At 48.4% G+C, this 27,565-nt stretch overlaps 1 protein-coding gene across 1 annotated transcript in view; it reads right to left on the bottom strand.

The window, feature by feature from the left end:
* Window positions 1-21,117, bottom strand: part of LOC147737596 (uncharacterized) — a 30,444-nt gene extending 9,327 nt beyond the window's left edge. Inside the window, exon 1 of the mRNA XM_086936603.1 lies at window positions 20,919-21,117. The gene's annotated coding sequence lies outside the window, so the exon portion shown is untranslated. The remainder of the gene's footprint in view (window positions 1-20,918) is intronic.
* Window positions 21,118-27,565: the final 6,448 nt, after the last annotated feature.

Here is a 27,565-nt window from a genome sequence, read left to right as displayed (position 1 = left end):
GGCTGTCACAGACACACAAATATCGAAAAATGTGACTGATGACACAACGTGCAAAAGTGCTTAATACAACACAACACAGAAAAATGCACATGAAACTAATAAAGAAATGCCTATCCTTATTGTGCAACTGGTTCAACATACACCCTATCTCTTAATTTATTTCATTAGAAATGGTTGACCACGATCATGGACCAATAAGATAACGTTTCGTCCCTGGTGTGTTAGGGTATACAAATCACGGCAGGTCTTCCTCAGGACTAGTAAATTAACGACAGCCTGTACGGGGAAACAAAGCTTCACGCAAGAATGGTGTGTGTTATCCAATAAAATTAATTAAAAAACATAAGGAGGACTCCAAATTGACTCACCTAGCTGTAACCAGGTTATGTGGGAACAGGATTCCTCCAGGATAGGCTGGAGCCCACAGCAAGGCATCAACCAGTATGGAGACTGATATCTTCCAACTAGGGAAATTATTCTAAAAAGCAGAGATCCCTGAGGGATAAAATGTATTGTCATGAATACTTGGTTTATAATGCCCAAGGAAATGCGTCTGAGACATAGTGGAACAAGAAACGCTCACCGTTTGAGAGCGCAAGAAATCCGCTGTTGTCGATGTCTACTACATGGTAATTGTGCCTCCTTACAAGGTAGTGGCCCCACTGGCCCTCACTGGGACCTAATCTGAGTACCTTTAGGTCTCTGTAATCGTGATTTTAATAATGTTTTAAACAAAGTGGTGTTGTGCTCCTAATCAATAAAACACATATTATTCATTGAAATAGCCCTTCAGGCAGCTGACACGGAGCATTAGGCAGACCCTAATCTAGACACAGCACACGCTCTACACCTTAGACAACAGCAGCATAGAGCGCACCTGCATGAGCAGACAGCAATAAACATGGCGGCGACTAGGAATAAAATATACAATGTAGGAGATAAAGCCGGAAAATTGCTGGCGTGGTTAGACAAATGAGAAACGGGCACTAGGGGTATACAGCAGGTACGGAAGGCGGGGGGGTCCCTTGTGACAGACCCAGAAGATATAGTACACACGCTGGCTGACTATTTCCGGGAATCTATGCACCAACATCAGAGGTGACGGAGAAAGAAGTGGTGCAATTCTTACGGAATATAGACCTGCCGACACTGACGCAAGAAGAATCTCAGGAATTAGAGGCAGACTTAACGACCGATGAGTAACAGCTGGCGATTAGGTCGATACAATCAGGCAAAGCGTTGGGACCGAATGGTATCCCGATAGAATGGTATAAACGGGTAGCAGACACCGTGAGTCCGCCGTTATTGGTGATGTACAAAGAAAGCCTCGAAAAAGGCGAACTGCAGTCAGACCAATGTATAGCAACAAGAGTGGCAATCCCTAAGCCTGGAAAGCCGCCATCTGAATGTACCTCCTATCGCTCTCTATTGCTGCTCAATGCCGAACCAAAGATCCTAGCTAAACTGTTGGCCAGAAGGTTAATGGCTCACTTACCACGCTTAATACACCCCGATCAATCGGGCTTTATGCCTAACAGGAATACGGCACTCAACCTTTGACACCTGCATGGAACGCTGGCAAAGGCTTCATCATTGTCGGAGCCGGCAGTGCTATTGTCCCTAGACGCGAAAATGGCCTTCGACATGGTAGATTGGAGGTATCTCTTTGCGGTCCTCCCACGTCTGGAGTTTGGGCCCACATTTTGTGCTTCGGTGCGGCTCCTATATTCCAACCCCAGAGCGCGCGTGACAGCTAACGGGCACATGTCCAATGAGATACCGCTGGCAAGAGGGACGCGCCAGGGCTGCCCCTTGTCGCCGCTCCTGTTCGCGCTGGTCCTGGATCCCTTAGCGACGCTAATTAGGCACACAACACTACTGCGGGGTATTCAATGGAAGGAGGGGTGGGAGGATCGTCTGTCATTATATGCTGACAATATATTAGTGTATCTGACGGACGCGGAGTGCTCCATGCCGGCACTACTCCACATATGTAAAGACTTCGGGAACGTGTCGGGCTACACGATTAACTGGTCGAAATCAGTTCTCTACATACTGCAGGGGCCGCCTCCGCGCATTCCTGCAGACTGTCCACTAGTAATCGCTAGTGATTCATTTAAATATCTGGGAATATACATTACCCAGGATACAGCAGGGGTTTTCTCCAAGAATCTGGACCCCCTGTTGGACCGACTGAGACGAGATGTGCTTCATTGGGCGTCTCTGCCTCAAACGCTACTGGGTAAAGCTGCTTTGTACAAAATGATGGCGCTGCCTAGATTTCTATATGCGTTAGAAAACACACCATTCTCAGTCCCGCCCTGATACTTCAAACAGATAGCGGCTCAGGTATCTGCATTGCTTTGGGGGCATCGCCCCGCACGCATAGCACAAATTAAGCTACATAAGAGTTGGTACGAGGGTGGAATCGCGCTCCCTAACATGCAGCTATACTATTGGGCGACGCACATTAAGGTCATTAACCAGTGGATACATGCACCTCAGGATGATCCGGCATTTAGGGCGGATAGAGCCCAACTGGGTGCGAACAATATGCTAGCGGCATTGTATAATAGGGACATGACACTTAAGCTAAAGGGCCCTACGAAACACACAGTTGCGTTATGGCACACTGCCCAGAAAAAGCTGGGATGGGGAGGGGTTATCACCAGGCTTACCCCGCTATGGGACACCAAGAAGCTGGGACAGCTACGAAAAAGTAAAGGTTTTGAGCAATGGGACACCATAGGCATCTCCACGGTGGGAGATCTTTGGGACAAGGGTACGGTTATACCGTTTCCAAAGCTGCAGCAACAGTATAGCCTGAGCTCCACAGAAATCTACAGATACACACATGTAAGGCATGCATTACTGGCGGTGATCCCACAGGATACTGACGTACCGAAGGCCGCCCCACTGGAGGATAGGCTACTCACTAACCACATGCAAAAGAGAGCTACGTCCTTCACATATAGAAAACTAATCAATAACCTACCAGACCCAACAATCCCATTGAGGGCCAGGTGGGGGGCAGAGGTGGGGGACATGGATGACACAGAGTGGCTGGAAGCTGCGGCATCGCCCAGGGAGGTGGGAATCTTTGCGAGGTTCCTGCTAGTAAAGCTCAAAATCCTACACAGAGTGTATTATACTAGGACCACACTACATAGAATACAGAGAGCTCAGCACCCATACTGCCTCAGAGGCTGCGGAGAGGAAGGGTCCTTTATTCATACATTATGGGACTGTGTAAAGATAGTGGATTACTGGCGGAGGGTTCTGCGTACAATGTAACAGGCACTCGGGATGTCACTTCTACCAGAGCCACGGAGATGCTTACTTAACGTATGGGAGCCAAATGACCTCACATGCTATGGACAAACTTGGGCCATACTGGGATTCATAGTAGCAAAAAGAAACATTGCGCAGAAATGGGGTGCGGTGGATGCACCGTCTTTGGCATCCTGGAGTAGGGACATGGACATGATTATGGTAACCGAACCAACGTTGTACATCAATCGAAAGAGCCCCCGTAAATGGGCCAAAATCTGGGCGGCATGGAATACCTATCATGGGGAAATTTGTGAACCTATACCAGAATATGAGGATGATAGCTCAGATGAGGAATAGGATGGGCAGGTGTGGCCGAGCGGGACAGATGGTATAAATGGGACTGTTACACGCTATACACATTGTTACTGCCTCATATACGACAAGTTATTCGAAGATGTATGTTTTGCTTACACTATGTGATTCTCTACTTACTGTCATTACTGCTTGTATGCGTTTTGAAAACAATAAAAACTGTTTAAAAAAACACGTAATATTCAATTCAATTCAGAGAATGCTTTATTCGATTTTAGCAAAGGTATAAAATCATAAAAGCAGCAATTAAAAATAATCCAATTCATACATAATCACCATTAAAATCAACATTATATACCAGCATTAAAAACTGTACTTCTGCATAATTAATAAACATTCCATACATAGATAGCACTTATCTCTAACCAGATTATGATTAAGAAATTATTACATTTCGTCTCTTCAAGATGCTCTTTAACAAACCGGTCATGATCATAATGCAGTATTCGCTATCCAGTTGTTGCAAAAAAATGTAGGCTGGGCGGTATTGCCACCATGCTCCCAGCTTCAAGTACCACTTAATCCACCTTAAGCGATCGTTAACATAGTAGTGACAAAATAAAACTACGCGGATGGTAGATTTCTGGGAGATATTACCGCAAGGGCAAAGCGCCAAATCCCTTGACCAGTCATTTTTCTTCAGGAAAGTTACCAGGCGATGAAATAAATCAAATCTAAACCTGGTCAGTATATATCTGTCAAAACCCTTCAGGCAAATACGCAGAGAGGGTTGAATCGTGTAACAAACTAGGATCATCTGATGTTGCATGACAGATTTTTTGTTGATTTCACCTGTTATTCTAAGAGTTTCGAAGTGGCTCATGCATAATTGTTTCAATGCTTTTCTGGGTATATCACAGACCGACTCCGGATTATCATAATATTCAGGTCTGTCCAGATCGTTTAGCAGCTTCCTAACATAGTTTAACCATGGAATATTTCTTGCCTGGTCCAAGGCCATAACGTCCTTAATGATTTCTCTGTTCAATCCCAAAGTGGGTGTGGACCAAACTCTGTGCCAAAATAAAATTGGTTGCAGTTTAATGTGATCCGTAATAAACTCAATTCCCAATTCAGCATGGCAGTTAAAAACAGGTGTACTCTGCGGAACCACTAAGATGTATCTTATAAAATTATTTTCCACAATTTGAATTGACGCAACATTGCAAAGACCCCAAATGCCCGCCCCATACATTGCTATGCTCCTGCATTTTGCTATATATATTTTTTAACAATCTCTGGTTGTCTTTTGCCTAGTTTTTGTGCAAAGTTCATTAATGCCGTGGTCGATCTTTTGAATAGGAGGGTCCCACTCCTAACCGCTGGACTCCAAGAGCCCGCACCCTCAAGAACTACGCCTAGATAGGAAAAGGTTCTAGTGTACTCAATTTTAACATCAGCCACTACTGGATTTTTATCCTTTTTTTGCCGTTTCCCACACAACATTACAAGTCTTTTTTGCATTTAGTTTTAGGCCCCTACAAGCCATAAACTCTGTAAAGGCGGAAAGTGCTTTCTGAATTACTATCTTTGTTCTGGCCATTAATACCACGTCATCCACGTAGAGAAGGGAGACGACCTGCTTATTATTGTGTCTTGGGGAGTCTATGACGTTGGCCCTCAATTCCTCCTCCAAAGCGTTAGTATATATGGAAAAGAGGAATGGGGCCAAGACACAGCCTTGTCTAACTCCCCTCTCCACGCGGAATGACTTGGTACACTCTCCCTTAAGGCCATATCTGACCATTGCTGTGGCTCCTGAATATAATTGCCTTAAAAATTGCACAATACCTGGCTCAACCTTTAAATCCTCTAAAATGCTCCAGAGCTTGTTATGTTCTACACAATCAAAGGCAGCCGTGAGGTCTGCAAATTTTGCATACAGACGCCCAGACTTTGCTTGGGCATACTTCCCTTGTAATAATGTAACATTTTAAATCTGCTCCACCACTAGAAGGACTCTCCTGGTCCCCTTTTTTATAAATGGGTATGATGACCGATTCAGACCAAGATTTTATAAACCCTTCTGAACAACAAGTCTCAAGGACTCGTGTCAGAAGTGGGGCCCAAAGATCAATAGTCATCTTAAATAAATCTATTCGGATCCCATCGGGACCTGGGGCCTTATTTCCCTTACTTTGATTAATCGGCAGTACTACTTCTTCAATCGCAATAGGTGACTGGGCCAACTCACAAACCTCCACCTCCCTATGCTTAATGTCACTTTCTACATCAGTTACATCTCTGCTATAGACCTTGGAAAAAAATTGGATCCCGGTATATTCGTCGATCACAATTTCCAACCTAGCACTTCCTTTATTTGCAAAAAATGGGGCATTCACTGCCTGCCAGAATGAACCGGAATCTCTACGCAGAGAAGCCTCATACAGATTGTCCCTTGCCTGTTCTTTTATTTCTCTTTTATGAGTATTTCTGGCTGAATTATAAGCCTTCCTGCAGGCTCTAATTTCCTCACTGCCCCTAATTAACTTATTAAGTGCGGCTTTTAGCAGAGAGTGAGTTTTGGTACATTGACAGTCGAACCACCCATCCCCTTTTATAAGTTTCTTATGCTTTGAGGTAATCATGACTTTCTGAATAATTTCCGTGATCCGCATAAAGACATTTAGAGTATCAACCTTAGAGGTGTCCTCATTTAGACATGTTAAAATTGGTGTTAAGGCCTTTGTGACTATGTTCATATTAGTCAACATAGGGTCTTTTCCCCCCACCTTACCGAATAACCATTTTGGCGGGACAACACTAGATCTTGTACCCAGGCCAAACACTCTACGGTAGAAGTAGCATAGTTTCCGGGTACTAGTAGAGTCAGACCGAGTGGCAGATGATCACTAAGTCCAATTGGATGGATCGTGAACTTTTCCACCAGGTTGGCATATCTGATGGGCATGATAATAAAATCGATCACAGAACTGAAACCCCGTCCAATATAAGTTGGGTCAAATTTAACAGTAGGGGAACACATCCTATTGACAAACCCAAGATCAAACATTGCCATTAAGTTGTTAAATCCTTCCCCTCTATCCGTATGAACAAAATGCTTGGGATGGCCATCATCATCCAGATTATTTTTTCCCCCATCACACGCATTTGAGTTACAAGTATTTATGTTAAAATCCCCACCCCATATCAAAACTACCTCTCTTCCTTTCGCATTAACTTTATTAGATCCTCTTTAAGGTTTTTTAACACATCAGCAAATTTAACTTCATCAATGTTGTTATAAAAGTTTACAATTACCAACATTGTATGCCGAGGCAAATAGATGGAGACCATTTGATAGTAGGGAGCAATGTTCCCTCTAATTTCTTTCCTCTGTGTGCGGCAGTGTAAGGTCTATGTGTGCTGCAACCAAGGCTGTGTGCGCCAGTAACCATGCGTGCGTGTGGGTGCAGCTATTCATATCACTCCAAACCTTTGCTCAAAAAAGTTAAAAGACGGTGCGTTTTCTCACATGCAGATCCACGTGAACGGTGTTAAGGCATGTTTGGAACTGGCCCACATAGCAATTTGAAACCTTAGCAGCTATTTTGCTGCATTCCTTTTCTTTATAGAGCTGGGCTGCGAGGGGATTGTGTGCATTTCTTCATGTTTTCATATTGATTTCAGCTCATGATGGGCGCTGGAATTAACATGAAATCTCTTACCAGTGCTCTCTTTGAGCAGGAAAAATAAAATTATAATAACGTTATTATAATTTTACTTTTGGCAGTTTCAGGGCTGGATTACGATAGGGCCGCATCAGGCTTTCGATTAATGCATTTTAATACTAGTGTCCGCATCACCGCATTAAAATGCATTAGTCATGTATTCTAGCGCCCCTCTGACAAAACTGCAATTGAGGTACACTGCCAATGAGGCAGCACGCTAAAATTTGCTAAGATTCCGTTCCCCTGCTTTTTTATTTTAAACATGTGTCCCAGGATGGCAGAAATAGCCAAGGCCAAGGCCCACAGATAAGGTTCGGCGTTCATGGCAGGGCTGGTAGAGAGGAAAAGGACTCTGTCTCTTCCTTCTTGCCCAGAGAAGACAAGGACAGTGCCCACTTCTGCTCTGCCACTGGCAAAAGCACTCACTGATATCTGAATAATTCATGTAAAAGCGTCAAGGTAACCATGTTGTTCCTGCTTACATTTCACATGCTTTACTTAAACTTGCATTTTCTCTGAGTGTTTGCTTTTTGTTACTTTTCAGGCAGCATATTACTCTTGTCTAATGCGTAATTTGAATTGTGTTGCATCCAAGAGTTTATAGCGGGCCAGAATTGGGTTGTAGCTGAAGGCAGTGCAAGTTTCTATCAATGGGGCGGTATGGTACTCAGTGGAGGAGAGGATGTGGCACTATGTCAGAGCTGCCGAATTTGGAACTGGGGAACCAGGTTCAGCCTTCAAGACCAGTCCACCAGACCACTCTCCTGAGGGAGCACATTCCCTTGCTATACTTTAGAAGCCCTGTTGTCTTTGCACCATCATGTGTACTCTAACGGTGGCAACTGTGGGTTAACCTTAAAGGCCTGTCAACCACAATCCATACCGGAGTTCTCCACCAGTCTTGTGGACATGCCTATGAAGCAGCACACCCTAGCGCGACAGTCACTGAGGAAACAGTACCCTTGAGCAAGGTGGCTCTAGGGCGATGCGATCGCACCGGGCGCTGACTTCAGGTGGAGCGTTATGTTTGCAGGTATATTATATTTCTAAAAGCACTTGCTGCCTCCTTCCTGGCCTCCAGCAATTTTAGGCAGCAATAAAAATGGCATGATAACTCTGGTGATTAATGTTCTTCCTTTGAGATGTGGTATGTCAAGTGGAAGGTTTGACTCAAGGAAAGGCAGCGCAGAGGCCTAATTTGCCTGCTGTAAAGAAAATGTACCATCCAGATCACAAAGTGCACATAATGTAACAGGGCTCGACAAATGTACTCGCCCGCTTGCAAATGCCAGTGAATTTTGTGCAGGTCGAGTCAGTTTCAAGGCCTACTTGACCGGCCTGGCGAGTGCTATCTGGTAGGTGCAGTAGCATGTGGAAGGCTCTAGGTGGCAGCATTGCGGTGCGGTGCACGATGAAAGGCTTTAGGGGGCAGCATGTATCACGCACGCACGATAGGTGGAGTGCGGTGTGTATCACTTACAACGCAACTTTTACGTCGCATTCCGTTACAACGCAGATTTTACAACGCTGGATCCATTACATCGGATGCCATTACAACACATGGCATTACATAGCAGATGCTATTACAACGCATACCATTACATCGTAAGTATTGGTAAGTATATAATTTTTTTAATTTTATTTAATATTATTTAATTGATTTATTTATTATTAGTTATAAAAAAATATTTATTTATGTTTTTAAATATTATAAATTAAATATATTAATTTAAGTAATTTTTTTAATAAGTATGAGAATAGGAGTATATGTTTTGGGGTACTGAGGTATATGTTTTGGGGTGTTTGGGTATTTTTAGGTTTTAGGGCAGGGTTTGGGTTTTGGGGTACAGGGGTGTTTTTAGGTTTTAGGGCAGGGTTTGGGTTTTTGGGGTACAGGGGTGTTTTTAGGTTTTAGGGCAGGGTTTGGGTTTTGGGGTACAGGGGTGTTTTTAGGTTTTAGGGCAGGGTTTGGGTTTTGGGGTACAGGGGTGTTTTTAGGTTTTAGGGCAGGGTTTGGGTTTTGGGGTACAGGGGTGTTTTTAGGGCAGGGTTTGGGTTTTGGGGTACAGGGGTGTTTTTAGGTTTTAGGGCAGGGTTTGGGTTTTGGGGTACAGGGGTGTTTTTAGGTTTTAGGGCAGGGTTTGGGTTTTGGGGTACAGGGGTGTTTTTAGGTTTTAGGGCAGGGTTTGAGTTTTGGGGTACAGGGGTGTTTTTAGGTTTTAGGGCAGGGTTTGGGGTACAGGGGTGTTTTTAGGTTTTAGGGCAGGGTTTGGGTTTTGGGGTACAGGGGTGTTTTTAGGTTTTAGGGCAGGGTTTGGGTTTTTGGGGTACAGGGGTGTTTTTAGGTTTTAGGGCAGGGTTTGGGTTTAGGGATAATTAAATTATATTGACCATTTTTAAATTAATTAAAATATATTTAATAAATTAAATTAATTAAAATATATTTAATAAATTGAATTAATTATTTTACATTAATTACATTTTTAAATTAAATTAATTAAATTAAATAAATTATTATTATTAATTTAATTTAATTACAATTTTAAAAATATGTACATTAAACTAATTTCATTATTTTAATTTATTTAAATTAATTACAATTTTTATTAAAATTACATTTATTAAATAGATATTATTTTATTAAATTAATGACTATTTTAAAATGTATTTTAATTAAATTGTTTAAATAAAATTAATTAAATTAACTTAATAACATTTTTAAAAAAAGGTATACTTACCTATACTTACGAAGTAACGCCATGCGTTGTAATACCATCTGCTATGTAATGCCATGCGTTGTAATGGCATCCGATGTAATGGATCCTGCGTTGTAAAATCTGCGTTGTAACGGAATGCGACGTAAAATAACGCGTTGTACTGACACCAATCCGTGGAGTGCAGGTGGTGCGGTGCGTGGTGAAAGGCTTTAGGGGGCATCATGCATCATGCACGCACTGCCTATTGTTTGGGTGCCAGGGCAGTCAATCTTGTAGCGCGCAAAAACGCTACCAATGACGGCCCTGGCCTGCCCCCGCTCTGTGCTGCTTAAAGTGCAGCAGTGACGTAGCACGCCACCCTGCGCTCTCCTCGGTGGAGTTGGGACTCGGGACAGAGTTCAGGGCGATTTGGCAGAGGTGAGTCAGTTTTGACAACGTTAAATTTCTTTTCATCAAACGAGGCTGAGCTGAGCAGACTGATCCGTCATGTCTCACCCTCACAGGTCAGCCCCCGAGTCGTGACTGGCTGCATTATATGTTCACAGCTGCTGCTGTGAAACTCAGCCCAGGCCGACCGCAAAACTTATCACAGTAATGTCTTTTTGATTTCGCTGAGGGAACTAGTCACTGTCTGAGTAGGGCAGCTAGTGGCAGTTATTGTTCTTTGCGCGCCGCTGCCTGTGTGCGAGTTCACCGTGATATTCTGCAAGACTTTTCAGTCCGTGAGTGTGATTCATGACTGACGTGTTCTGCTTGATTTATTAATGTAATCTAGCAGCCTGTGCCTGCAAGTAGACATCCCCCGCTCACCTCGGGCTCGGTGCCGCTGCAGGGTGGGCTGAGTTGATTCACTGTAATGATTAGCAGCGGGGTTGGACCCGCAACGCCACTTGTGCCCTCTGTAATGCGGCATGTAGTTCCTTGCATCAGTAATTAAATTAGACCGAGAGGGGATCTTCCCTCTTGCTGAGTGTTTTTCCGGCAACTCAGGTGCCCCCCCCACCCCCACCCTCCCCAGTGCCGATGGCAGTGACCTTTCGGCGGCACAGCTTCTTCGGGCATTCTGAATACCGGAGAATAATTCTGAATGGACGCTGGCATGCCCTGTGTACCTCTCGAGCCGGTCGCCTGGACACACTCTCATTGTCAATAATTCATCTTAATTCCAGGGAGGATGGACTAGGAGCCTTCAGGCGCAAACTGTGACAGGAATGTTTTAAATTTCCTGCCGGCCCAGGCCCCCAAGAGTTATTGCTGCTCCCAGCGCCAAAGTTAAATAAGAACAACACATCCGACTTTGACAAGTGCTTCTGCCCTGTCGTGGGGTGGGAGGTGGGCTTCTGCCTGGTCATGGTGGGTCCGTGAGCAGATGCTGTAAGAGTGTCTTTTAAAGGTAGGCACCGGCACAGCTCTCAGACCAGCAGTGACATCACTGACTCTACCCCATCTATAAGCACTTTTCAAACGTGTTTTTGGTGTTGCCACTTGGGTAGCATTGCAACTTCCTTTATTTCGCTGTCTTAATTATTTATGTTATTTACCAACCTCTCTGGTTTTGGGTTATGCTTAACCGAGGCATTGCCTCGTCCACATTTGATTTGGTAATCTGTAATTAGCTTGGTACGCTGCACTGAATTTTTTCCTTTGGTCTTAATAAGATTTGATATATTATATTGTGCATGTGAGTTGAAAATGAATGTCAATGAATCTGTAAAGCGTTACGTGCAAATTGGCACGAATTAGAATGACATTGGTGCTGTATTAAGTAGAACAGTTGCACTGTCAAGCAAGTCCTAGCTGTGATCACTGTGTAGAGCAAAAAAAGCACTTTTTTGTGGATGCACATGTTCTGAAAACATGTACTCAATTGGCTCCCAACATGTGGGCAGAGCCAAACTCTAATGCTCACTCTAATTGCCTGGTGACAGCTACGTTGTCAAGCCAGACCATGTGCAAATTTGTTTACAGGTCGGACTGTCTGTGCTGTGCCCATATAAACTCACTGTTTAAAAAAGGTTTGCTTGCCTTTTCCCGGATGAAGCTCAATGTGGAGGTAAGTGGGTGAAATTTGCCATTAATTTGGGTGCCAACGTTTTCCTGGGTTGTTGGCGCTGCAAATGTTTTGAAAAAAGTCCATTATGCGATCAATTGTGGGTCGAGTGCATCGCTGTTAGGTCGAGCAGAAAAGTCTACTCACTCGACCTGCAGGTCAAGTGAGATTTTTTAGATTTGTCGAGCCCTGTAAATGGGTCAGTGGGTTACTGCTTTTGTCAGTGAGATCCTTTTGGTACTTACAGTTTATAAGTCAAAATCCTAACATAAAACAGTGACCTATTAACTGTCATCTATGAGCTGCATGTTTTTTCCCCAGTCTGATTATCCTAATGTTGCAAAAAGGGTTCATTTGAAAAGAAATCAATTCTGGTTCTTAAAGAGAACCCCTAATCAGGGTATTACGCTCTAAATTCAGTGTGCTTCTCTAGACCAATCACTATTAAACCAAACTGCCTACTCGTATGGATGTCATGTGACTCCTACACCTTGTAGTCCTTTGTCGTATGTAACATTTTCTATACAGAAATATACACACATATGATTAATATTGTCTCTGTGTAATGAGTGTGATGTAAAGTTCTCTCACATCATACACTGGTATCAGTGCTGCTGTAAATCAAGTTAAATTCATCTGAGCAAGAGTATTGATATGGAGACTTGAGGGGCACTGTTAAAGGGTGATAGTGAGGGAGTCCATGGTGGAAGGAGTCATTGGGGGGCACCAACAAACATTGTCGCACAGGGCTCCACCATCGCTAAAGCTGGCCCTGCCCTTGAGGCCAGGTCGGAGACAAATGGTTTGTGCTTCCACTTTTAAGCTTATGTCACCTGGACAGAGACATTTTAAGGCAAGCGCTTTATACTCTCCCTTCATTGGTGCAACAAGCATGTAGGAGCTGGATTTCATATTAGAACGTGAGGACACTTTTCCCTTTGGCATACCTAGCGTTCAGGGAGAGCTGCTGGTTTACCCCAACAGACAGCGGGGTCCAAAGCTACTGATCACATAAGTTCGGGGAAATCCTCAAGTAGCATGTGCTGAGGGCTATGGCCTTCAAGCTCGGTGGTTGCAGTTGCGCTGGGTCTCTGATGAGCAGGAGCCGAACCAGCAACAGTTTCCCCGCAATCCCCTCCTTGTCCCTCCCCCTCCTTCACCCCCCCAGCAAAGAGGAGGTGACGGACGGTGTCGGCAGGAGCGAGGTGGCATTCCATGAAAACCACTTCTGGCCAGTAATTGTAAGGACCCTCTGGAGCGCCCCACAGTGCTGTCCGCCTCCATGAAGGGAGAGGCAGAGAACCTTGCACCGAAGGACAGTGCTGTTTGACCCAGCTGGGGCCTGATGGGCCCAGAGGGCTTCAGACTCATTCATATGTAGGGTGAGTCATTCTACTGTTGGCAACTGCACGGCACACTGGTGGGAATCGGCGTTGGGGCACCAAGCGGATGGGGTGGTCCAGGCGTGGTCTCTCCCAGATCAGTGTTGTTCCCCCCAGGAGTTCAGAGGCTCCTTTTTGGGGGCATTTGTTTGCCCATGATAGCACTGCCAGGGATAGTCCTTGTTGGAGACCCCCAAGTGGTGGCTGGTGAACTTTGAAAGTGGTAGGACGTAAAACGAAACCCCCTCATACACATGGACCCTGGTGCTACAGCACCTTTTACACCAGTGAATGCAGACATGCCCCACTGCTGCTGTGTTCTTGTTTAATATTTTGGGGTGCTCATTCACCATGCTTACCAAGTGATTTCTGGCCATCAAAATCCATTCCCAAGTTCAACCCCTTTACCTCACCTACTCTCCAAACCCCACAGGTTTCCCTGCTCGCTCCTATCCCCATATTGCAACCTTCCCCAGCATCACAGACCCTTCCACTTCTGCTCTTACTCACATACTCTTTCTCTCTCTCCATTCTAAAAGTCCCTATGGCTCCCTCTTCGACGCACGCACTGTCACCACAGTCCCCATCACTACTTCTCTCCCAACCCCACAGACTCTACCGGTCTTCCATCTGCATAGATCCTTTCACACTCCCCATTCTCAAAGGCATGTAAAGCATGCACCATTTACGCATTTGCCCTTCCATTTCACTCATGATCTTACCTTTCTCCCATTTACCCCCTTCCCATTCTTCATTTACAGCTACTACGTGCACCCCCTGCTCTGTAAGGAAAAGAGGTGCACTTGGGGCAGTTATAAGATACAGTCATCATAGATAGCGGACACGAGTTTGACATGGGGCTCTCCTTAGCCCCCTCATTACCTTAAATCCTGAAAGAAAGCTCAAGAAAAATATAATTGCAGCACTTCATCTACGAAGTCTAATGTATTCAGTGTCAAAGACATTTTCAGAGCTGATCCTTCCAGCTATCCTTGGTACGGGTGATGATCGTGGCCTGGGCTGCTAGATCAATGTTTTGGAGTATAGGTGCTGAATGGGTCATGGTGGCACAGAGCTGATTACTGTACACGGGCTCTGTGTCTCTTGGGCAATGTACATAGTGGCGCTATGTAAAGATGATCGCTCTTGCATGGTTTCTTTCTTTAGGGTGCTGGTTGCTTTTAGTGCCCTGCAGGGTCATGTTGATTTATCCTTATGCTTGTTATGTCACCACATCTACGTACCCTGCCGTTTTCTCCTTTCCTCTATCCCTCTTATCTGTCTCCCCATCCTCTACATGCCTTTTAGGTCTGCCTTTTCTCAATACCCGGCGCTATCCATCATCTCCTTTCTCCCTCTCACAGTGCACTTTCTTCCTTCCACCTTACGGATTCTTCCCTTCTGTTTGGCCGCAGTTCTTGTTCTTTGCCGTTACTGAGCATGGGACAGTGACACACAGTCCTCAGTCAGCGCTGCAACGGGGTCCTCCTCTCACTCTGCTCCAGCTTGTACAGATGCATCCCCCTTGAGCTCGGCACCAGCGGGTGGTTTAGTGTGGGGACCACATCCCCCTGCCGCTGGAAAGTTACAGTCTGCCTTTTAGGTTCGGCTCCCAGTTGAAGGGGAAATGTGAATTAACCCCTGACCTGGTGCTTTCAGCGTCGCCCAGTTATGAATCGCTGTTGCTATCTTCATAAGAGTAAGAGCGTGTGATGCGCGCCAAGTGACTCATGGCTGCCCGAGAAACCGCACAGTGCGAGCGGAGCTGAGATTTAATGGTAGGCTATCGATAATTACAAGGTTTATAAGCTCGTTGCTCTGGGTCGGAGGGCAAAGTCTACAGACACACAGTTTAATTGTTTCTTAAACAGTTACCTGCTTTCACCAGAAAGGCTCCCGGTTATGCACTCTAGCCCCTGCAGCGCTGGTGCTAGTTACCTCGCACGTCGCAGTGCCAATCTGAATTCCGAGCTCTGAATCCACTACTCATTCGTGCAGAAAGTGAGCATAAAATGAACTCCTTTTAACACGAAGATCTTCACAAAGCTCTTCCCAACATACCTGGGGTGTAATACAGAAATGGTCCAGGTAGTATTTTTTTCAAAAATTAAATTGTGTGCCATTTTACACATGTATTTTATTGTGTGTTGCTGACTTCGGCCTGTGTACGTTCGAGACAAAGCACTGCCCCCTGTTAGCGTGTAGCGAAGTTGACAAATTACCATATGATAGGTAAGAAGAGTACCGGAGAACTGGGTGCTTACTATCCAATGATTATGGGGATTCATGAGTTTGTGTGCACTACCTAACTGCTTACAAACACAGCGTGTGCTTTTAAGTGATTCTAAAAGCACACACTGTGTTTGGTGCTGCATTTCTTTTGTTTTCTAAAGCGTGGCTGCTGGCAGATTTGTGCTCCCACAGCCGCACTCTAGAAAACAAAAGGCATTTAGCAAGAGGAAGCACTTGCTAAATGCAGCGGCGGCGCGAATGCTCTTGGTGATGTGTGCTTGCCCTGATACAAAAGTGCGTACTACGGGGCACGGAGGTGCGCGAGCGCGCAGGGGTGCGGCTTCGTGGGAACACTGGTAGGGAGTACTTTTTGACATTTTTATATTCTGAACTACCAGCTTGTTGGATATATACACGCATATTCCCCCACCCTGACTCCCATGAGTTGACCTTAGAGCAGGGACAGGACATTTTTGTAACCATTCAGATGTTGCTCAGATAACAACCATGTCTCTTGTAAACATAATACTTCATGTTTCCGAATAAAATCACTCCATACACCATCATTAGCATTTGACTCAAGGCCACAAACATTCCATGATAAAATCTTAACAGTCTCAGGAGTACAGCACTAGTGACCATATCACATATTTTACCTGCATCTACCACCATTGTATTTTCTTGTGGTGCGCTATTAACAGAGGCTATATCTAAAGCGGTAGGGTCAAGGAGAGGCCTTATTCCATTTAAATTTGGTTCAACCAAAATGATTGTTGAATTTTCAATTGACAAGAGTTAATTTTCCCTATGAGTTTCTTGGTGGTTTTTATAAGCCCTGTGTTTAAAAGGTGTTATCTTCTGTGTACAGGAAGCAGCAATCCCGCTCTGACATTCTAGTTGGGTACTATTTCTACACTGCTTGTTAATCATATTCGTATTTAACTCAAGACTACCCAAAATCATGATTATTGCCATGATGTCAATCTACATCCTCTAACTGCTGTAATCCTTCAAACCTGTTTTTTACCGCTACGTTGTAAATCTGTTTATTTACTTGATGGAAGTTACCCAAGTACTGATCTCACCTCCCAATCATACGTGGGCAATAAAAAAAGCCTAGTGGGAGAACATTTATTTCATCCTCACTCAGCCCATTTGTTCAAGCACGATTTAGAATTTCTCGAACCAATGATGGAGATCCCAGGGTTAAGACAATACAATCCCCATTTAGGACCTTTCTGTCCATACCCACACATGAGACCCGTCTCACCATCTTAAATGCCTTAAACATTTAATTCGTAAGACCACTCTTGATGCCTAAGTGGTAAATAAACTTATTACGCAAAATGACCCATGATTCTTTATCAGGCTCATTTATTGATGGGACATTTGCAAGAACAATAGTTTAAGGGGCCGCAGCAGTCGGAAGGTTTAAGGTAATAAGTTCTGGCGTGGCCCTTCGAATAGTCAATCCTACGCGCCTCTGATATGAATGAGGATCATTAGTGGACAACATCCCATTCTCTGCTTTAGCACTACTCCATAGTCTCTCTGGCCTTCTTGATTTAATTCCTGATTTGTAGGCCCTCTACACTTTGGTAAAAAGCACTCCTTAGCAGATTGTATTACATTACTACGGTCACTTCCACCCCAGATCGGGGTATGGGTTGTCTTCTCAATTATTTTTTCTCCACACTCCGTTCCTGCCATTTTGGAGATACCAAGAGCTAGATTGCTTAATTTGTTTATGATGGTAATTTGACCTGCCTCTATCATGTTTAGTCTAACCTCTATTGGATTAATGAGTGCCTTTATGGTGGAAGTTAAATCAGAAAAAAGGCTCTCAATCTCTGTGACGGTATTTCCTTGCCCTTTCGCTTTACTTTTACAGGTGTTACTATTGTTTACCAGGTTAGACCTTTTACTTGCTTTAGTAGACCCTGTAGCGGACTTCCTAAACTCTGATATTTGTGCAGGGGCGTCATTATTTGACGGTGCCATCGGAACATGCACCAAGGGGTAAAGACTTATAGGGGGAATTTTCTTTGTTTTAGTACAGGCTCTCTTGGGAGGAGGGAGGGCCAATATATCTGGGTCATCCGATGAAATCTCAACCCCACCTATGAGGATACAACCATTGTTTGTGTCCATAGGTAATTTTGGAGAACCATGCAGTTCAAGTAACAATTCCCCTGAGAGGCTAGAGACCCTGCTAACCTCCACCGAATTTAAGGCCTCCTAGTCTTTAATCAGAGCATCTTCCACACTTGATATTTGCTTTTCTATTGCTCTGACCGCCCCAGTCAAATATCTCATTAGCGTCATGTTATCTGACTTACGTTTGAGGGTAGACTGTCCCAAGATCGTTTGTTTAGTTTCCTTTTTCCCATCTTCTTGTGTTGTACAAAACCGGGCCCATATACCAACGTCTTCCAGTAGAACAGAGTTTCAACAAATGAAATCACACTGTTATACACTTACAGTTTTTTTTGTCCCAAGGAACCAAGAGACAGGGCTTGGCCTCCTTCGGGCTGTGACGGGCAAGGACGGGCCCACCCTTGGCCCCAGTGATGTTTTATCCTCCTCGAGGTAATTGGCGGTGACCTGTGACCTCGCTGATGATCCCGCGAGAGCACGCTGCCTTCTGCGGACTGAAGTCCAGGCAGTCCTGTGCTTCGCGGAAGAGAGGGTATCCAAATGTGCAGTACCACGGAAGCTTTCAGCAGACAGGTCCCCGGGCAGCACAGAAACGAAGAGCAGGTATGGTAGAGTTTCAAATGGGCGTACCCACACGTAATATGTAAATGTACAGTTGCTTGGGAAAGGGAGAATCCTTTATCCAATTGCAAACAGTTTTCTGTACATTTGCCAAAGATCACACACAGTAGCTAAATTGAGCAATGTTAGAAGTTTGGTGCTTACATTTAACAGGTGCTAACCTGGCCAACAGATTATAACTTCACTATCATGATGCATTGTATGCCAACACTAGGTCAACATCTGGAAAATTTACCTCAGATATACCACTAATTAAGAAATGTAAAAAAGATTGAGACCCTTTTAATGTAGGGTGTTGGACTTGGCCCTTCTGGCAGGTTCAACCCTGAACTTTTTGCCTTTTAAGGTTACATCATTATAGTGATTTCTGGTCTTTGCGCACTTTAGCACTGTTGCTCAGTGTAAAGTGCGTGCGCTCTCTGAGTGCGTGTGTGAGATTTGCCTGCACTCCCATAGGAATGCATGGGGGATATGTGTGTCCATGGTAGTTCCTGATGTGTGGGGAGTGCAGGCTCGAGTTTGGTATGTGCAGACTTGTGTGATTAAATGCTGCGCGATGATGTACGTGGATTTATTGTATCTAGTGTGGAAGTGCCACTTCTAGAAGTTGGCATGTCTGTGCAGTGAATGTGAATTGACTGTCTGGCTTGTGATTGGCTGGAGCTGGCTGGTGTGCCTGGCTCCAGGAGTCAGGATGGGTCTGCCCCAGTGGTGAATGGAGAGATCTGCATGTTGATGGGAGGGAGGAGTGCACCTGGGGCCTGAATAGGGCTGGGCCTTCCATCCACAATACTGGCTCCACGCCCTGTGGTGTGTCTGTTGTCCCTGACCCATCCTGTGAATAGGGAGAGGGGCTGAGAAAAACAAAGAGCTCAAGAACCAGTTGCATCTGGTTCACCCCTTGCCTGCACCTTTGACAACAGAGAAAATGTGTGTATAAAAAGAGGCTGTGACCTCATGTAAAATGTTCTTGTTTCCTGACTTGAATCTACCAAGGGCGTGCTGCTGCTGGGGCCCAGGGGAAGGCTTGCCTCCCTGAGGCACTGCCCAGCCCTTGGATGCCTGCTTGTTAGACCTGTCAGCACTAGGGTGGTCTTTCCCTATTTTCTTCGCCCTTGCCTCATTTTTCCCACTTCTTTTTTGTTGGCCTTAGGTCTCCGAGCACCTTCTTATTGCTAACCAATGCGAAGGTGCAGGTGCTCTCTACTTCAAAAATGACTGCCATAGGCCTATTTTTTTCGCCCTTGCCTCATTTTTCCCACTTCTTTTTTGTTGGCCTTAGGTCTTCTTACCAAATTGCATTGGCTTCCTGTCATTTCGAGGGAAGCCTTCAAGATCGGCTGCCTCGCCTTCAAATCTTTAACCGGTCCCTGCCCTGCCTTCCTGAAATCCCTTATCAGTCCCTACAGCCCTTCACGTAACCTCAGATCTTCTCACCTACACCTCCTGGTTGTTCCCTCTATCAAACTCTGCAGATCAGGAGGCCGGAGATTCGCACATTTGGCCCCTAAATTCTGGAACTCTCTCCCTCCCCTGCTTAAATCCTCCAATTCACTCATTCAATTTCGCAAATCTTTAAAAACATGGCTCTTCCCACAATCTAGCTAATCTCCCTTGCCCCCCTCAGCACCAGATCAGCGCCAGGAAACCCACGGTGACAGAGCGCTTTATAAGCTTACCTTAACATAACATAACATTCTATTGCCCTGGCCGCACTCCTGCGACCCTTACAATGTAAATAACTCCAAACATGGGCCTCCGAGCAGAACCCCCCGGCCCGAGAAGCTGGTCTGCGGAGGGGGGAGGACACTGTCCAGTCTGCCGAGGATCACTGTCTGACACGCCGAGCTTCAGTCACCGCCCCCCACCCGCCCCCCGAGCCGCATCCGCCGAGGTCTCTGTCACGGACTCCTCGAGCCCTGCACTGAGCCTCCGCCCCCCTCACCAGCGTGCACCCACCCCCTGCCTCTCTCTGCACACCCCACCGCCTCTAATTTAACTGTTACTGCGGTGGGCGGGCGGGTAACTGCAGCAGGACCCGCCACCAATCACACTGGGCACTCGCCGACTCCTCCCACCGGATCCGTGAAATGGTAATGCCTAATGCTGCGGCCGCGCAATGAGCCCAATCCTGAGGTCTGATACTTGTAACAAATAGAATAATAGTTTCAGCTTCCCTTGGCCTCAGGCAGACCCAAAGCCTGTCGGAACAGCGACAGCGAGTGCTTCCGCTCTGCACTTTCACATTAAAAATTGGTGGGTTAACAGCTAGTGTTCTGGGCGCGTCACAGCCAAGGAAGCGCTACAAATGCGTGACTTTGCATTTTAGTGCGGTGATGCGGATCACCACACTGAAATGCATTAGTGTCACTCCTGGTGCGTGACACTTGGCAGGGCTGTGCGTGACACTTGGCAGGGCTGCCCTTGAGAGCTTGGCACGTACCTGCGTCAGCCACGCGCTTGCAGGAACGTGGCGGAGCGCTGCGTCGGCCTCGTGCGCCTCTGGGGTCAGCTGGCGTCGTGGGCCTCACGCACCCCTCGTCTCTGGGGTCAGCACGTTGGGCTCGTGGCCTCTCGTGTCTGGGGTCAGCGGTGGGCAGCTGACCTTCGGCGCCTCCGCTTCTTCCGGGTTCTTCTCTTCCAGTGACGTGGGCTTGTTCTCTCTTTTCATAGGTCCCTGGTTCATGACGCGAAATCCAGGCCACGCACCTGTCAGGGTCATCCCGCGGGTCGCGCGCTCCGTGTCAGGGTCATCCCGCGGGTCGCGCGCTCCGTGTCAGGGTCATCCCGCGGGTCACGCGCTCCCTGTCAGGGTCATCCCGCGAGTCGCGCGCCCCGTGTCAGGGTCAGCCCGCGCGCTGTTCACCGTCGGGGGCCGCCCTCCCTCTCTCCCGTGTGCGGCGCGGTGGGGGCCCCGGGGGCACTGCAGTCCTCGAGGGCTCCGTCACTTTCCCACTCGGCCTCGGAAGGATGAAAGGCTGCCCCCTCCCCCTGCAATGGACTCTCGGCCCTGTAAACAATGACGCCGGCCTGAGCCCCGCGGGTGCTGCGGCCCCAGCCCCCTGCCCCCCCTCTACAGGTGTGGGGGCCCCACGAACCCTGCTCGCCAGACTCCATTCTTGCCTTGCAACCCCCCGCAGCCTGGCCCCCCCCGCCTCAGCCTCGTGATTAGACCTCGAACGGTCTTCGGCGGCCCCCATGCCCCTCCCTCTCACCCACTCACTTCCTTTGTCCCCCCCACTAAAGTGTCTTCTGCTGCTCGTGCTGCGCCCCCGACCGACCCCCTCCCTGGGAGACACGTCACGCCCAGGGTCACAGGAGGCGCCCAGATTCAAACTGCAGTCCCTGCCCCAGAGCCTCGACCCCCTCCCTATTCTATTGCCCTGGCCGCACTCCTGCGCCCCTTACAATGTAAATAACCCCCAACATGGGCCTCCGAGCAGAACCCCCGGCCCGAGGAGCTGGTCTGCGGAGAGGGGAGGACACTGTCCAGGCTGTCGAGGATCACCGCCTGACACGTCGAGCTCCAGTCACCGCCCCCCTCCCCCTGGTCTCTGTCATGGACTCCTCGCAGCCCTGCACTGACCCTCGGCCCCCTCACCAGCGTGCACCCACCCCCTGCCTCTCTCTGCACCCCCACCGCCTCTCTCTCTCCCGGTGGTGCCCCCGTTGTTATCCCTGCAAAGCCCCGCACCCCCATCGCCTATGAATCCCTGCGGTGCCCCCCCCCTCCACTCAGCCCCACCCCCAGATCAGATTCACTGCACTGACTCCAAATGAGGCGCAGTGAAGCTCTCATTCCACTTCTGTGTTTGTGCTGCTATCAATGCTTCGATTCTCTACACGTACACACACGTTGTGGTCCATTTGATTCCTTTCGTTGTACATTGAACACATTTACCGTGCGCCCTGCTGTCAGCGCCTTACTTCTTCTTATGATTCCTACAGTCTATACGGATTGCAGTTCCTTCCCTTCACGTTTTGTCTTTTGTTTCAGCTGTGTTCGTGGTGACACATTACCTTTTCTCCTCTATGACAACATTAGCAATCTCACAACCCTGAATAATAAACTCTGTTGCTGTCTGCGTGTCCAGCCCAGTGGTCGAAGTGGGGAAAAAAAAGTAAGGGAACTGTGGGTGGAGAATCAGGGGGCGGGAATAACCGAAGATTGAATCAGTGGGCGGAGTCCGGGGCGTGGCTAGAAATAGCAAAACATACCGATTTTTAGTACGTTTAGCATTTCACTGACCAGTTACAGCTTAGAACGTTATTTAATTAAAACAATGGATAAACATATTTATTTGAGGTTTAATTCAGGAAAAAGCAAACACTCATAAGGAATACAAGTTTATGTAAAGCGTGTGAAATATAAGCCTGAACAACTTGTTACCTTAATGCTTTTACTCTCATTGTTCAGAAATCCAGGAGTTTTTTTTGTCTCAAACATTGAGGTCATGAATGCAGGGCTCATCCTGTACACATGTGTTACGCAGGGCTCAGAAGAGAAAGGGACTCTTCAGGAGAATCTAGACTCACGGAAACCCACAAAGGCTCCTTCATATTCATGTCAGCCAGCTGGCTGTTCAATCATAATATAGCAAACAGAACAACTGAATGCAGAAAAATATCATACATTCACCCCAGTACAGAGATCGGGGCCTAAATCCATTGTTTCTTTGCTCACCATGCCATTCCAGTTTGGACCCAGCCATATGCAAATCAGTCTTGATCCTGCACCCAATGAGAACAGGGCCTTTCCTGGACTGGAAACAAGCATCCTAGGACCGGTTTCGGGCTTTCAGCCCTCATCAGCCAGGATAGCTTGATTCTAGTGGCAGGGAGAGCACGGGACTCATGTCTGACCATACCTGTCCCACTCGGGGTGACAAATGCAAAAGAACAATTGATGGACAGAATGCAGAAAAATGTCATACATTCACCCCAGTTCAGAGATCTGGGCTTAAATCCATAATTTTTTGTCACCATGCCATTCCAGTTTGGACCCAGCCATATGCAAATCAGTCTTGATCCTGCGCCCAATGAGAACAGTCCAGCCCGAACTGCCAGGCCGTATGTATTCAAGTGTCCTTTCATTTGGGAAGTGAAAACAAAGCAGTAACCCCTGAACTATACACATAACATATTGCTCTTTGATATGCATGGTACATGTTCTTTGCAGGAGGCACATTACCCCTCTGCACTACCTTAGATGAGGCACACAGCCACCAGACAAAACATGCTCCCATCGCTCTCCAGCAGGTACATTGATCACCTAAGTTATCTTGGCACTTGTATTGTTGACCAAAACCTGCTGAATATACAAAGAAATTTGCAGTGTTTTTAAAACTCCTGCACTTATACAAGACCAGACCCCCCAAACTAAACTGGCCCCTTACCCCTCCAGTAACCGTGGGAAAGGCCTGCTCCTATCCTTTCACTGCTCCTGTCCAGTCAGTACTCCTGCTCGATCAACACTGCAGCTTCGTCAATTCCCCTGCCCCCTCCCTTCTCCTGTCCTGTTCACTGCTCCTGCCCTGTTCACTGCTCCTGCCCTTTTCACTGCTCCTGCCCTTTTCACTGCTCCTGCCCTGTTCACTGCTCCTGCCCTGTTCATTGCTCCTGCCCTGTTCACTGCTCCTGTCCGTTTCCCGCTCCGGCCCTGTTCCCCGCTCCTGTCCGTTCCCTGCTCCTGTCCGTTCCCCGCTCCTGTCTGTTCCCAGTGCCTAATCACTGCTTCTGCCCCGTCACCTCTCCTGCCCTGTCACCTCTCCTGCCCTGTTACCTTTCCTGCCCCGTCACCTCTCCTGCTCCGTCACCTCTCCTGCCCGTCATGTCACCTGCCTGTCATATTGCCTGCCCGTCACTTCTTGTACCCGATCACCTCTCCTGCCCCGTCACTTCTCACTTCTCATGTCCCGTCACTTCTCCTGTCCCGTCACTTCTCCTGTCCCGTCACTTCTTCTGTCCGTTCACCGCTCCTGCCCCGTTCACCGCTCCTGCCCCGTTCACCGCTCCTGCCACGTTCACCACTCCTGTCCCGTTCACCGCTCCTGCCCCGTTCACCTCTCCTATCCATTACCCGCTCCTGCCCCGTTCCCCGCTCCTGCCCCGTTCACCGCTCCTGCCCAGCTCCTGCCCCGTTCACCGCTCCTGCCCCGTTCACCGCTCCTGCCCCGTTCACTGCTCCTGCCCCGTTCACCGCTCCTGCCCCGTTCACTGCTCCTGCCCCGTTCACCGCTCCTGCCGCATTCACTGCTCCTGCCCCGCTCACCGTTCCTGCCCCGTTCACTGCTCCTGCCCCGTTCACCGCTCCTGCCGCATTCACTGCTCCTGCCCCGCTCACCGTTCCTTCCCCGTTCACTGCTCCTGCCCCGCTCACTGCTCCTGCCCTGTTCACTGCTCCTGTCCGTTCCCCGCTCCTGCCCGGTTCCCCGTTCCTGCCCGTTCCCCGCTCCTACCCCGTTCCCCGCTCCTTCCCCATTCACTGCTCCTTCCCCGTTCACTGCTCCTGCCCCGTTCACTGCTCCTGCCCCGTTCACTCTTCCTGCCCGGTTACCATTCCTGCTCAAGCCTAATAATTGCTCCTGCTCCATTACTTCTAATGCTTCGTCACTTCTTCTGCCCAGTCACCTCTTCTTTCTGCAAAGTTCACATAGTGCCAAGAAGTAACTCAGCTCATGAGACTGCTGTACAGACTGCTCACTCAGAGTTACTAGCATCCACCTCAAGAGCTGTAGCTTTAGGCTCGCTGGCCCAATGCTGTTAAATTTCACACCAGCTGAAATTTGTTTTGGCAAACAGCCTTCTGTCCAGTCCACTACACAGCTCCAGACCCTGCTGTTCATATACAATCCTTGGGGAGAGAGGCAAGCAAACTAGCGGACAGAGGCGCAGTGGCGCAGAGGACATCACTTACCTGGACATCGACTCCTGGGGCCCAAACGCTGTAGTCTCGCCGCGCCGTACAGCTCCATCTCGCGGCCGGCGGCTGGAGACTACAGCTCCCAGGGAGCCTAGCGGCAACTTCCGGTTCTCCGCTACTTGAGCGGGACGCTTCCCCGGCGGAGTGGGGAGAGAGGCAAGCAAACTAGCGGACAGAGGCGCAGTGGCGCAGAGGACATCACTTACCTGGACATCGACTCCTGGGGCCCAAACGCTGTAGTCTCGCCGCGCCGCACAGCTCCATCTCGCGGCCGGCGGCTGGAGACTACAGCTCCCAGGGAGCCTAGAGGCAACTTCCGGTTCTCCGCTACTTGAGCGGGACGCTTCCCCGGCGGAGTGGGGAGAGAGGCAAGCAAACTAGCGGACAGAGGCGCAGTGGCGCAGAGGACATCACTTACCTGGACATCGACTCCTGGGGCCCAAACGCTGTAGTCTCGCCGCGCCGCACAGCTCCATCTCGCGGCCGGCGGCTGGAGACTACAGCTCCCAGGGAGCCTAGCGGCAACTTCCGGTTCTCCGCTACTTGAGCGGGACGCTTCCCCGGCGGAGTGGGGAGTAAGGCAAGCAAACTAGCGGACAGAGGCGCAGTGGCGCAGAGGACATCACTTACCTGGACATCGACTCCTGGGGCCCAAACGCTGTAGTCTCGCCGCGCCGCACAGCTCCATCTCGCGGCCGGCGGCTGGAGACTACAGCTCCCAGGGAGCCTAGCGGCAACTTCCGGTTCTCCGCTACTTGAGCGGGACGCTTCCCCGGCGGAGTGGGGAGAGAGGCAAGCAAACTAGCGGACAGAGGCGCAGTGGCGCAGAGGACATCACTTACCTGGACATCGACTCCTGGGGCCCAAACGCTGTAGTCTCGCCGCGCCGCACAGCTCCATCTCGCTGCCGGCGGCTGAAGACTACAGCTCCCAGGGAGCCTAGCGGCAACTTCCGGTTCTCCGCTACTTGAGCGGGACGCTTCCCCGGCGGAGTGGGGAGAGAGGCAAGCAAACTAGCGGACAGAGGCGCAGTGGCGCAGAGGACATCACTTACCTGGACATCGACTCCTGGGGCCCAAACGCTGTAGTCTCACCGCGCCGCACAGCTCCATCTCGCGGCCGGCGGCTGGAGATTACAGCTCCCAGGGAGCCTAGCGGCAACCTCCGGTTCTCCGCTACTTGAGCGGGACGCTTCCCCGGTGGAGTGGGGAGAGAGGCAAGCAAACTAGCGGACAGAGGCGCAGTGGCGCAGAGGACATCACTTACCTGGACATCGACTCCTGGGGCCCAAACGCTGTAGTCTCGCCGCGCCGCACAGCTCCATCTCGCGGCCGGCGGCTGGAGACTACAGCTCCCAGGGAGCCTAGCGGCAACTTCCGGTTCTCCGCTACTTGAGCGGGACGCTACCCCGGCGGAGTGGGGAGAGAGGCAAGCAAACTAGCGGACAGAGGCGCAGTGGCGCAGAGGACATCACTTACCTGGACATCGACTCCTGGGGCCCAAACGCTGTAGTCTCGCCGCGCCGCACAGCTCCATCTCGCGGCCGGCGGCTGGAGACTACAGCTCCCAGGGAGCCTAGCGGCAACTTCCGGTTCTCCGCTACTTGAGCGGGACGCTTCCCCCGCGTCGCGGGACGCGCGCGGGCGTCACCGGGCGGAGCCCGGGCAGAGGGCGGGCCGTCTGTGGCTGTCCGTGGACGACAGTGGTTGGCAGGCCACCCCCCTAAGATCCCCTCAAACGTACGTATTACACTCAGGTACAAATATGGGTGACTGCACTGCTACTACTACCCATATTGATATATCATCCCAGGGTGCTGATACCTCCGTCTCTCTCATCACATCATTTGAAACATTGATTGAAACTGCCTTTAATGAAATTGTGGAGATTGAGAGGAGGTTTTCCATGGGCCCACTTGCCACTAACAACAAATCGAGTGTTACTAACATTGCAAATGGAAATATACATATTATCCCTGAGGTTACTGTGGTTAAGCCATTACACCCGTCTGTTAACGTGCCCATTGTTTTGGAGGACGAAAACACTCTTACCTATATAGCAGCAGACTCTGCCCCTCTAACAACTGCTGCTGTTAGTCTACAGCCGGTACTGTCATCAACACCTCCAGTACCTCCGCTAACAGAAACTATCCCTATCAGCACAACTGT

This window comes from Lissotriton vulgaris, chromosome 1_1 (assembly GCF_964263255.1).
Source record: "Lissotriton vulgaris chromosome 1_1, aLisVul1.2, whole genome shotgun sequence".
NCBI classification, from domain to species: Eukaryota; Metazoa; Chordata; class Amphibia; order Caudata; family Salamandridae; genus Lissotriton; species Lissotriton vulgaris.
The sequence above is the reverse complement of the archived record's forward strand: the minus strand, read 5'-3'. Positions and strand labels throughout refer to the sequence as shown.